General features: G+C 41.3%; 1 pseudogene; it reads left to right on the top strand.

Moving 5' to 3' along the window:
* Positions 1-2,232: 2,232 nt before the first annotated feature.
* Positions 2,233-14,004, top strand: part of LOC124248140 (aldo-keto reductase family 1 member C15-like) — a 43,900-nt pseudogene continuing 32,128 nt past the window's right edge.

The following is a 14,004-nucleotide window of genomic DNA, read 5'->3' on the forward strand; positions in this document are numbered from 1 at the left end:
GCACAGATGGAGACATGATATCGGGAGCAGGAGGGGCCGTTGCCTAGGAGGCCTTGCATGCTCCAAGAGAAAGTATACAAGCACAGCAATAACATGATAATATCAAAACAGAGGCCAAGGGAGGGCTCCTTGAGAAATCACTAAGAATTCTTGGCGTTCGCTAATTACTTCATCCAGAACACTTGTGTATGTTTAACAGCTGTAAGCTATGTATATATTGAAACGCTGGTTATAATAAACTCAGAGTGGCCGTCAGCCGTCTCCGCATCTATCCTGATGTGTACATTGGATTTCGACACCAACATATGGTGACCCCGATGTGATCCAAGATCGGCGGCATTATTGGTGAGTAACGATATGGGGGAATTTCAACCGCCTTTCGCCGGTCGCCGGTGAGAATGATGGGCCAACAATTGGTGACTCAGCAGAAATTATACTTTAAGACACTTCAGCGGCTGCTGAAGGCGATTTCAGTTTCGGTTTCTCCCACCGAGTTACAGAGAACATTGCTGGCAATATCTCTAAACAACCGTGACTTGGCGTCGGGAAACTCAAAACGGGGCACACTCCCCAGTGCCCAGAAAAACCAAATTTGGGGAGCTCTCAATCAGCAGGCCGACTCTATGTGAATGATTTAGTGGCGGCCTCGTCAGGAAGTGCCGGAGTGGATCTCATGGCTCAGAGACAGTCATCATAGATTGTGTTGACGAAACCTTTCTTGTTCCTACCAATGTACAGGGACCTTTACAATCAGGATATTTTGGTTTGTTAATGGGACGCTCTAGTTCAGCTTTGAAGGGCTTAAACATCATTCCCAGAGTAATTGATGCTGACTATCAAGGTGAAATAATAATCATGATCCGTTTATCTAGTTATTATGTGATAGAAGCTTTTATGAGGATAGCTCAGTTGGTATTAATACCTTACTTGTCCCCTGCTCACACCTCGATTTCAGTTTCGGTTTCTCCCGCTGAGTTAACAGAGGATATTGCAATATCTACACATTGCCCCTGGTTCCCTGAGGATGGCACCTTGGACGTTGAGTTGTGGGAAATGGCTGGCAAGGCACTAAAGTCTCGCTTTGAGCATGGCCTTTTAAAGGATGTACATATCTTAACGACTTGGGGAACAGCATGTACTGCACTGTTCCCTTTGTGGGATCTATCGGATGAGGAAAACTTGGCCTCTTTCACCGGAGCGCCCTTCAGGCAAAGCTGAGGAGGCGCCACCACTGCCTCCTCCGCCTTGCACGCCGCCAAGAGACTCTTTTAAAAGGGCCGTTAGTAAGTCTCAGACAAATTTTGAACAAACGTCCTCAGACGATGACGATTTACCATTCCCCCCTCCTTTAGAGAAGCGTTTCGCCTTCAAGAACCCTCCTGTCTTGCCTACTGCTCCTCCTTGTACTCCACCAGCCCCATATGTTGATTCCAGGCAGTATAGTGTGGTTCATAATTGCCTTCGGGAAGGATTAAATCGTGGAGATCCTGATGTTTTTTTCCTGTGCCTTCCCGGTGATGGTCAATCATGGGCAAAGAGAACATGAATCCCTTCTTTTTGGGGTGTTTAAGGAACTGAAAAAGAGCATTAGAGAGAATGGAGTGCAGTCACCTTTCACTGTCGGGATGATAGAGGCACTGGGAGCCAGTTATCATATGCTACCCTGTGATTGGCTTTTGCTCACAAAGACTCTTTTGTCACATGCTGAATATACTCTTTTCAGGTCTGAGTATAACGAGATATCTGTATCCTGATCTATGGATAATCTATCTTTAAACCCCCGTCTCCCAATCAGTGCCGACATGTTACAGGGGGTCGGCCAATATGCGACGCCTCAAGCACAGGCTGAGGCAAATGGAATGTTGCATAGACAATGTTCAGAAGTGGCATTAGCAGCCTGGAAGGCAACTCTCCCTTCAGGGGCAGACAAAGCCACCAATTCCTTTGTGAATGTCCGACAAGGGCCAAATGAGCCATACATAGAATTTATTGACCGTCTCCAGCAGGCAATTGAGAGACAAATAGCTCATCCGGAAGCAGCTCAAATTATCCTGTTGAAAATAGCCTTTGAAAATGCTAATGCTGATTGCCAGTCTGCTATGTCTCACCTTAAAGGGTGAACTCACACCTTAGGGGATATGCTGGAGCCTGTCAGGAAGTAGGAACTCATAGTCATGTGGCCAAAGTAATGGCAGCAGCGTTTTCACAGCTGCCCAAAGGTGCTTTTTGATAATGCCTGTTTTAAGTGCGGAAGACCTGGACACCGTGGAAAACAATGCAAGTCCGGTCCTAAAGATATCCCTGGTAAAGGAGGGCCAGCCGATACTAAAAAGCCGCCTTCTAAACCATGTCCTTGGTGCTGACAGGGATTCCATTGGGTGAATCAATGTTGCTCTAAAATTAATGTAGATGGTAATCTAATCAACTGTCACTTGGCGTCGGGAAACTTGAAATGGGGCACACTCCCCAGTGCCCCAAAAAACGAAGTTTGGGGAGCTCCGCTGCCAAGAGGAGGGCCAGTGGCTTTGGCCACACTGGCGGCGGTGCTTTATAGCCTCACCCACTTGGCCTCCCCATTGGCCTAAAAAGCAAACCTCTGCATCTGTACAAGGTGTATGGGAGCTTATGACGCCTGAGGGAAGTGATCACCTGCTCAAAGTCAGAGGACCTGAAAACAGAATTGCCTTAATTACACCCTATGTTCTTCCAACTCCATACTCCCTATGGGGGTGACAAATAAAAATGGCAAGCAATAGGATATATTGGAGTATATGAGGAAGCCATTTGGTATAAACCTAATTCGGCCTGACTTTGTTTTTCCAAAAGGGACTGACTGTGGCCATTGAGCATGCATTGTATATCTGCTTAGACATTTTGAGATAAAGGTGCAACTTCCCTCCCCCTCCCAAGGTTGGCGTCTCCTTAAAGATTAAGCATCTTTCTTTAGGCTGGGAACTGATTGCAGCACTCATCTGTGACCGCCCAGTTCGAGGCAACAGACCTGCCACCCTGCGGGGTTCACTGAGACAGCAGACCTATCTGCCGTTTCCATCAATGGCTGTGCCTACAGAGGAGCCTCCTGACTATTGCAAAAGGGACGTTTCAATCATATGTGAAACATGCTCTTTGAGGGTATGTAACCACCCTGTATACGCCCACTTCTTTGGAGTGCTCTGTTCCTTTGTGGAAAGACTCTCCCGGGTTATAATCCTCAGATTTAAGCTCAGAATAAACTCATCCAAATTTTCATTTGTAGATTGGTTATGGATTATTTTCCTCGACAGGGGTGAGATTTGCTTTCTCAATGGAAACTATCTCTAAACGTTAATCCTTTTTCCTAGGGGCCGCTGATGTTATTAACATTCGTCCCATACCTATTCAATGGAAAACTACCACGCCTGTATGGATAGATCAGTGGCCCCTTCCAAAAGAAAAATTACAGGCTTTAAAGATGCTAGTACAGGGGCAACTAAAATTAGGCCATATTGTACCCTCAAACACCCCAGTATTTGTGATAAAAAAGAAATCTGAAAAATGGAGATTACTCCAGGACTTAAGGGCAATTAATGCTGTCATGCAACCTATGGCAGCTTCACAGAAGGGATTGCCAAACCCTTCTTTAATACCTGAGAATTGGCAAATTGTTGTTATTGACATTAGAGACTGTTTCTTTTCTCTGCCTTTGTGCGCCGCTGATAGGGAAAAGCTCACATTCACTGTCCCAGTTTATAACATTCAAGAGGTCCCCCAGAGATATCAGTGGAAGGTCTTGCCTCAGGGCATGAAAAACAGTCCTACCATATGCCAACAATTAGTAGGAGAGGTGTTATTAACTTTTCGAAGCAAATACCCTACTATACAACTTTACCATTATATGGACGATATTTTATTAGCAGCGCCAACTAAAAATTTTTCATTAACAGCATACCAACAATTAATTGAATTGCTAAAAGGCAAAGGCCTGCTTATGGCTCAAGATAAAGTACAGTTTTCCTCCCCCTGGAAATTTCTAGGATTAATGATTGATAGACACCTGGTAAAGCCATGCATTCCCTCTATTTCCATACCCAATACTTTAACATTAGTTACATTGCAACAGCTTTTAGGAAATATCAATTGGATGTGTCCTTTTCTTGGCATCCCGACACATTCTCTGAGGCACTTGTTTTCCTTGCTACATCGTGACTCTTCCCCTCTTCTACACGCAGTCTTATCCCTGAGGCAAAACAAGAACTAAGCCTAGTAAACAAGGCTCTGACCTCCCAATTTTTAAATCGCTTTGATCCAGAAATTCCCTTACGCCTTTATGTGATAAACACACCTAAGAGTCCTACTGTTATTCAAAGGGGATGTTTGCGGTGTTTACAATTGCGAGGCGCTGACCCTCAGACCATTTTTTAACCTTGCACATCTTCTCAATTTGATCATCTCCTCGGTTATCTCTTCCCAACCTATTCCTGATGCCTTAACGTTGTTCACTGACGGCTCTGGAAAAACCAGAAAAGCCAGTATAGCTTGGTTTGCTAATAGTGACTGGCAGACCAAAGTCTCTCAGGGACATTCAACTACTCAAATTGCAGAATTGGCAGCTGTGCACCTTTCCTTCTGTTCCTTTGAATATTCTTACGGATTCTGCTTATGTAGCTAATGCTGTCCCGCTTTTGCCCTCTGTTTTAAACTTTCATCAAACCACACAAGATATTTTCACTCATTTTCTGAGAATCAAGCAATCATGGTCCCAGCAAACTCACTCCTGCTTTATTGCACACATATGCTCTCACACTCCTCTTCCTGGTCCTTTATCTCAAGGGAATACTATTGTTGATTCTGTTGTAGCCAATGTTTGACTTGACTGTCCTGCGTTTACAGCAGCATGTTCATTTCACGCCTTACATCATTGCAATGCTCCAGCCCTGTGCTTGCGCTTTCACTTAAAACGACAGGCTGCACAAATAATTGCTGGTTGCCCAGCCTGTCAACAATCTTCCCTAGCCACCTCTCCCTTCGCTGCTGATGGGGTTAACCCTCGTGGACTATACAGCAATGATCTTTGGCAAACGGGCACAACAATATTTCCACCTTTTGGAGGTTTCAAGTATATTATCGCTTCTGTTGACACTCACTCTCGATTTCTTTTTGCATCGGCACATACAAAAAAATAGCGCTAAACAAGTCATTCGTCATTGGCTTGCTATATTTGCTTTCGTGGGGTCTCCTACGTGCATTAAAACTGATAATGGTCCCGAGTTCTCAACGCAAATTTTCTGCCAATTTTGTGCAAATTGGAATATTATCCATAAAACTGGCATCCCCTATAATTCTATGGGACAAGCTATTATTGAGCGATGTCATAGAACGCTGAAGGCTGCTTTACAAAAAATGAAAGGGGCAAATGAGTATTATAAGAATGATCTGCAAGGTATTCTCAATCTCGCCTTATTTACTTTAAATTTTTTTGAATCTAGCAGAGGATGGCACATCAGCTGCAGAAAGATATATGGGTCAAACTCAGAACCATATGGCCCAACAAAGGCCGCATTACACACATCTGTTTTGACACAATATCTTGGCAAAGTGTGGATTAAAACGTCCTTATACGGATATCTGGGAGGGCCCTTTTATGGTTAAATGTGAGAAGAGAGGAGCTCTTTGTGTTTTGACAGATAAAGGCATTGAGTGCATTCCATCAAAACGCGCACGGCCTGCTCTGGAATAACCAGAAAATGGACAAACTGATAAGTAAATCAGTTTTTTTCTTTTTCCTCTTTTCCTCTCTAATGCATGTTGAGGTGACTTCAGAGCATGAGAATCTCACATATTGGGCCTTTATTCCTAATGCTCCTCTCTCTACTCCGGTTACTTGGTGGCATGCCAATTCCCCTTTGTCCTCTAACGATTCTGATTGGACAGGAGGAACCCGGGTACCCCGACAACAACATACAGGCCTGCACCAAAAGGAAGAAGAACCTCTGGTGAGGTATGCTAACAATTCACCTTTTTGTATGGTTTATTAAAACAAAAGCACAACATGTGTCGCCTTTCAGGAACAAATGTATTTGTATCACCAACCTAAGAAAGGACAACAGGCAGCCAATCTGACATACATTACTGCTATATCAACATCTTAAAAGACAAAAGTAATGTCACACAAGTTCCTTCCATCCCAATTTGCCCTCCAAAAACTGATTGGTGTTACAAACAATACTCAGTACAGTGGTCCCCTTGCCATACAGCATATCCAAGGCTGGGCAACATCTTTGGGGCCAACGTGCTGGATTAGGGACTTCATGGACACCTTTTGAGTGACAATCATACTTGGGCCTTCAACAGATCAAGTCAGAAACCTATAACATGGAGTGAACACAGCCTATCTGGACCCCTTTTACAACTATCTCACAATGAGACAGTGTGCAGCCCCCTCACACAGGAATATTGAGGATCGGGTTGCCTTTTATATCATGACAATTGTCCCATGGCAAGTATGGGAATGAAACTGGCAATTATTTACTAACATTGGTCAAAAATGTTTCTGATACCGTTATGATTTGTACCACCCATCCTTATGTGTTATTATGGGGAAACAGTGTCCCTGCTATCCAAGAATCTTCTGGTATGTATGTGGTTAATATTTCTCCCCCATATTGATATTCTGATTGTTTAACACATTATAATGTAACCTCATTGAATGTGACCTATGTAATGGTGTTAAAAGAAGAGCACATATTTGGTTACCTGTTTCTCTAAATAGGACATGGTCCGAAGAGCATGCTCTACATATCCTCCTTGAGTCCATGAGAAAATTACGCCCTAATCGGTTTTTGGCTACGCTAATCGCGTTCATTGTGTCTGCGGTGATTATCATTGTATCAGCTGCTACAGCTACTACTGCCTTTGTTAACAGTGTTCAAATAGCCCATAAGGTGGAGTCCGTCTTGGTAAATGTCACTCAAAAATTACAGACACAGGTGGATATTGATAAAGGGCTAATGTCAGGATTGCAGGCATTAGAGGCAGCAGTAAAGTGGCTGGGAGAGGAGCAAAATGCATTAAATATGCGTATGAAACTAAAATGTGACTGGCAATTTACCATGCAATGCGTTACCCCCCTACTGTATAATAGCTCGCTGACATCTTGGCAAGAAATAAAAAAACATTTGCAGGGGGCATTTAATACCTCCCTGGCCAATGACATCACTGGGCTACAAGCTCAGTTAGAGAGGCAGTTACAAGAAGTACATAAGGTGTTCTCTCAAAAAATATTTCAAGACATTGAAAATGCGTTACACTGGCTAGAGCCCTCCAATTGGTTCTCAGACCTCAATTTATACATATTTGTTAATGCTGGTGTGATTTTGATATTATCCACGTTAATAGTTTATGTTTTACATCTGCTGTGCTCCCTGAAAAAACAAAAAAGTCAACAAGAGCAAGCATTGGTTATGATGGGCCTTCTGGCCTCAGCACAACATGATGCCTTCCTTGCTTTAAAAAACAAAAAGCGGGGAAATATTGCCTCCCCTGACACACAGGAAGGGTTAATAATCACTGGATAAAGCTTGCCAACAAACTGTGACCCGGATGTGAGAAGGCTGGTTAGCCAATGATGGGTAAGACCTCCAGGAGGAGGCAACCTAAGACAGGCGTCGGCCGCACAGGGGCACAGATGGAGACATGATATTGGGAGCAGGAGGGACCGTTGCCTAGGAGGCCTTGCATGCTCCAAGAGAAAGTATACGAGCACAGCAATAACATGATAATATCAAAACAGAGGCCAAGGGAGGGCTCCTTGAGAAATCACTAAGAATTCTTGGCATTGGCTAATTACTTCATCCAGAACACCTGTGTATGTTTAACAGCTGTGAGCTATGTATATATTGAAACGCTGGTTATAATAAACTCAGAGTGGCCATCAGCCGTCTCCGCATCTATCCTGATGTGTACATTGGATTGCGACACCGACAAAGATGTGAAGACTGAAGGAACTATATTGTCTAACTAATTCAGAGCTGTTCACAAAAGAGGACCAAATTTTAATAATATTGAAAAAGCTAGACTTTTGGTTTCTGGTCACATAGATAAAGAACTTGTAAGTCAACACTTCCTTGCTCATAACAAGAGAAAAGATAGACAAACTAAGAATCAACAACTCTCCTTAGATCCATCAGAAAATTGAAGTCACAGGGAAAATTGCAGACCCCAAAATTGGAGAGACTGATTGATGCAGAGAATCACAACTCCATGGGAGCAGGTGAACAACAAAGTTAGTGGACGGACATTAGTCAATTTCAAGGCTTACTAGAAAGCTGCAGCAATCAAGACAGTTTGGTACAGGTGAATGTACAGACAGGTTGATTAATGGAACAGAATAGGGAGCCACACTAATAGAGTGAATTCACCTTTGATAAAAGAACAAAGGCAATCTAATGGAGAATGAATAGGTTTTCAACAAATGGTGATGGAGCAACTAGATATCCACATGTAAAAAGTGAATCTAGATTCAGACCTCATAGCTTTCACAAAAGTTGACTCAAAATGACTTATCGACCAGAGTATAAAATGGAAAACTATAAAACCCTACAAGATAACATAGATGAAAATCTAGATGATCTTGGGCATGGTGATGGCTTTTTAGATACTACAGCAAATGCCCAACCTACATAAGAAAAAAATTGTTAGACTTCATTAAAATAATAATAATTCTGCTCCGTGAAAAATACTATAAAGAGAATGCAAAGACAAACCACAGAGTGGCAGGAAATATTTGCAAAACACATATCTAATGAAGAGATCATTATCCAAAATATCAAAAACCACTTATAACTCTGTAGTAATAGTAAGAAAACAAAAAACTGAATTCCAAATTGAACATAAGATCTGAAAAAATGCTTCACCAAAGAAGATATACAGATGGCAGATAAGCATATGAAAATTTGCTAAACATCATTTGTCATTCAGGAATTGTAAATTAAAAAAAAATGAGATACCACTACACATCTTTTAGAACATCGTAAATCCAAAACAGTGACAATAACAAGTGCTGACAAAAATCTAAATAAGAAACAGTGACAATGACAAGTGCCGATAAGGATGTGGAGCAACAGGAATGCTCTTTCATTATCTGTGGGAATGCAAAATGGTAAAGCCATTTTGGAAGGTAGCTTGTTTCTTTCAAAATAAAATGTATTTTTACCATATGGTCGAGCAATTGCAGTCCTTGGCATATACACAAATAAGTTGAAAACTTCACACAGAGTTTATAAGAGCTTTTAATAATTGTCAAATTGTGTAGGGAGGTAGATTGGATACAGACACTATGTTGTGTTAATACAGTAGAATCTTATTCAGTGATAAGAAGAAATGAACTAGCAATCCAACAAAAGACATGGAGGAATTTTCAATGAATATCACTAACTTGAAAAAAGCCAGTCTTAACATGCTACATGCTGTATAACATACTGTATAAAGCTACATAAAACTGTATGACATTTTGGAAAAGGATAGCTATGGAAACAATAAGGAGATCAAGGTTCCAGGGATTTGGAGGAAGAGAAAAAGGGAAGGATGGATAAGTAAAGCACAGATGATTTTTAAGGTAATGAAAGTATTCGGAATGTAGACAGTAATGGTGAATATAAGTCAATAGATAGTTTTCGATATTAACTATACGACACAGAGTGAACTCTAATGTAAGCCATGAACATTAGTTAATTGTGATATATCAGTATTGGCTCATTTGTTGTCACAAATGTCCCGCAGTGAAGGCATGATGCTAATAATAGGGATAACTGAGGATTAGGGAGAAACTCTCTGTACTTTATGTGTATTTTTCTGTAAATCAAAAAATACTTTAAAAAAGTAAAGTTATTAATAAAAATAAAACATGTATGTTTCAATTTTTATTCCTTCTAATATTTTATTCCCATTAATTTAAAAAACTGTTTTGAGCACCTGTTAAGAGTCAGATTTTGTGATTTTCTTATGACACAACTGTTAAAATATTAAGTACTCATATAGTCAAAATGTTGGTATTTTTGATAGTTCTGAGGTCTGCGAAGGTGAACTGGAACAGGAGGTGCATTCGATCTCTGATAATCACCTACACTTTAGTGGACCAGCTTAGCAGATCTCCAGACGTAATTTCACGAGATCATGTGGAGTTTTCTTGGGAAACTGGATTCAGAGGAATATTTCTTTCATAAGGAAAGTGGAATTGTGGAATCAGAGCTCAAGGGACCATCCATCTCTGTGAGTTGACTTGCTTATCTCTGCATGTTTGTGGCAGCTCTCTTAGGCTAGAAATTTTCTGCCTGCACAGCATTTAAAGATGCCAAAATTCTTTCATAACTTTCCCAGCAAAGTAATGATTTCATTCCATACTGGCTTGAAGTAGCACAAAGGTAGAGTATTTATTTATTCTCTGGGGCTATAGGATGGTTCAGACATGAAGCCCAGATGGTGTGGTCTGTGAGTGGCACCTATGCCCATGGGGCAAGAACATCCTTGTAACTGAAGAATTGAGCCAATTGAGCAAAATTCTAAGCTGGGTAATCATTTCTGCATTGTATTCTATGGAGTTGAAGCTGTCAAAAATATTCCCTGCCAGTAAGAGCCAAGGAAAATTGCCATTTCAGTCACAAGAGAGTTGAAAAATAATGAAATCCATTGTATATGTTCAGCTAAGATATTCCAAGTAAAAGGCCAAAGAGTTATACCAATATTAGTCTATTTGGAATTAGTGTCAGGAAAGCTGACTTTCAGAAGGAAGGGTGCAATGATCTTGAATGCTAACCTAAGACCTGGAACCACAAGTTATGACAAAACCAGAAGACAAGCAGGAACAAGCCTGTTTCTCAAATCAAAAATACTGAAGCCAACAAGGAAATCTACCATAAAAAAACCAAGAGATCCAACAAAGAGGAAAAAAATCACACAAGAAGAAATAAAATATTAGAGTAATTTGAGCATGACACGAAAATATTTGGTTTAACACTCTCAAAGGAGTCAAGAAGGGACAAATGTTTGTGAAAGGACAAAGAAACTAAGTAAGAAAAGACAGATGGGAGAAAGAACTAAATGGAAGTCTTACAGAAAAATAATTTGAATGAAAAAAGGCAAACCTCAATAGATGCAATAAACAGGGTATTAGACACAACAGCTAAGAATTTTTAATTAGTGATTGTTTTTGGAACATACTTGATTTCTCTTTATCTACCGAAGTCAATGACAATAGTATATTCTGATGATTTCCATGTCAAAGAGGTTAATTGCTGCTATCTTCCCAGAAAATATTATTTTGCCTCTAAAGATTTTTGATGTTTGCTTTCAACGTTAAGCTATATTTACAAATATTTGGCTTCACTCTTTATATTATCTGTTATATAATTTACCAGTTTCAACCCCGTTGCTTTTATGCATGTCTACCCCTCTTGGTTCCTTCTTCCTGACCATCCTTCAAGTGCTTTCACTTCGACTCCACAGTTGAAAGCTGAATTAGGTCAATTCAGATTTAACCAGCAATTCAGTGATTCAGTCATTTCAGGGTTAAAATGAGTCTCTTTCAGGAACTTTTCCATCCACAGAAATATACGCAAAGGCAACTGCAAGCCCCCTCACTCCTTCTTTTGCTGGCTGTCTTGTTCTGACCAGAAGATAACAGCAGTGCATAGGCTCTGTTTCTTTCTCACAGGTCACTTTTGTGTTCCCCTCACAATCCAGGGAAACTTTCACATGTCATGTTTTCACCTGGAATAAGATAAAATAGCTGGCATTGCTATTGGGACACACAAAATGGGAGCTTGTGGAATTGCATCTGCCAGGAAAAATCGCTAATACCCTGCAATGACATCTGAGACAAGGTATGGAAGAGCTATGCACCATCATTAAAGATCTCTTAGCTGAAACTGTCATAACCTTCAAACAACATTCTCCATTTAATAGCCCCTATGGTCAGTTTTAAAGGCAGACAAAATTGAGTGGTGACTCATAGCTGACTATTATAACCTAAATGTGATTGCCCTGCCAAATATTACTGAAGTCATCAAGGACATCCAAAGGACTCCAAGTGACTACCTTGCTGGCATTGATTTGGGTACGATGTTATACTCCATCTGGTTTGACCTGATATTTGAAGGCACTCAGTTGACTTTCTCCCAGCCTCCTGTGGGTACATCAGAAGCACTGCTGTTTCACACAACCTCTGCCTCTAGGATTGAAACAGTGAAATAATAGCACATTTTGGCATCATATGATGATATCTTTTTGTGGAGCCTTGCTTTATAACAAGTGACTCAAAATCTTAAGTCTCTCAGAAGTTGTTAGTATAGTAGGGGCTGGGCCACTGCCTCTCACAAATTTCAAGTGCCTGCCAAATTACTCATAGTCCTTGGTAACCTTATGTATCTCTGGGTACCACCACTCTGCCTATGCCTGTTGGAGTTTATGGACCAAGCATGACCCTAAAGACTGTCCATGGGTTTGGGGAACAAACGGCTGCCACAAGGCACCTTGCAGGAGACACCTTAGAAAAACAGATACTTGAGCCTACTGGGCTCTTGCAGACTGATGTCCTTTGCCCTAGGCAGTTGCCTGAGGATTCAGATTCCTCTCTTCTGTGGGTGGGAGACCCTTTTCACATGGGCAACTTGGCCCAGACACAGAGCCTCCTTGGTTAAATGGCAATAGCTCCTCAGGACAGGGACAATCTCCTGGAGGATGACTTCCTCCATGCTCAGCACCTCATCTGACAGTGGGGTAACTGGAGGCAGCCCCTCTGCCTGACCCCTTGGCAAAATGAGGACTCCCTTGGGATGATGGAGGTGACACTCTTAAACAGAATGGAGCTCAGTTGCCAGTGACGGCATTCCACCCTGACCTGGATGAGACAGAGAGCTCAGCTCAGTAGGCAGGGTTTAAAGCTGTCCATTTGGCCCTTCCAAGAAGCCCTGAAGAGATGCCTACCTGAGGTCTGAGTTTTTACCTATTCATGGGCAGCTGCTAATAGTCTTGCGACACGAACTGGAAAATGGAAAAAGTATAATTTTTTTTGAAGAAGAAGATTAGCCCTGAGTTAACATCCACCACCAATCCTCCTCTTTTTGCTGAGAAAGATTAGCCTTGATCTAACATCTGTGCCCATCTTCCTTTACTTTATATGTGGGGCACCTGCCAGAGCATGGCTTGATAAGCAGTGCGTAGGTCTCCATCCATGATTGGAACTGGTGAACCTCAGGCCACAGAGGTGGAGCATGCAAATTGAACTGGTATGCCCAAGGCTTGCCCCAAGCATAATTTTTTTATTATAAGTGAAAATGATTTCAGCAGTCTACGTAGGACAGTCATTGGTCCATTTTCTCCTTCCGTTTGAGTAACCCATGTCTCAGCTCTCACCATATATGTTTGGAACAAGGACAAAGAGGAAAAAGAGCCAGCAGGCCTCATCCAGCATGTTTAGAAGCAATGCAGAGAGAATTAATGGAGTCTGATTTAACTTCAGTTTAATTAATACCTAGGCTAGCTTGAATATGTAAACTTCTTTGGAAACTGAAAGAATGAAAAGGAGAAAAAAAGGCTCAGTGGTTATAATTCTTAATGAATCAATACCTTGATGGATTGAGGTGTAGTAGAAACCACAGAGGAAGAGAACTGATCAGAATGGAATGTGTTAAAGTTAAGATTTCAGAGATGAAGCAGTTGTAAGTAAATGCAGTAGTAGTTACCTCATGTACTGTAGATACAAGTAGAAGGTCTCAAGAGTTGAGGACATCAGAACATTGAGAAGCTCACATTGTCTGAATGAACAAGGATGATGTCTACTTATCCTGAGAAGGATTTATAAACATTGTAAACATTATAAAGATGCTGAAAACAGTGAACTGAGAAGTGGGTAACATTGTAAGATCAAGACAGTGTCATTGTTAAAAGGACAGTCCTGTGCTTCTGTCTTTCTAAAGAATTTAAAATTCCAGATGCAATGAGCTATTGTCTGACCATTCCCTATTCCAACCT

Source organism: Equus quagga, chromosome 12 (assembly GCF_021613505.1).
Source record: "Equus quagga isolate Etosha38 chromosome 12, UCLA_HA_Equagga_1.0, whole genome shotgun sequence".
NCBI lineage: Eukaryota > Metazoa > Chordata > Mammalia > Perissodactyla > Equidae > Equus > Equus quagga.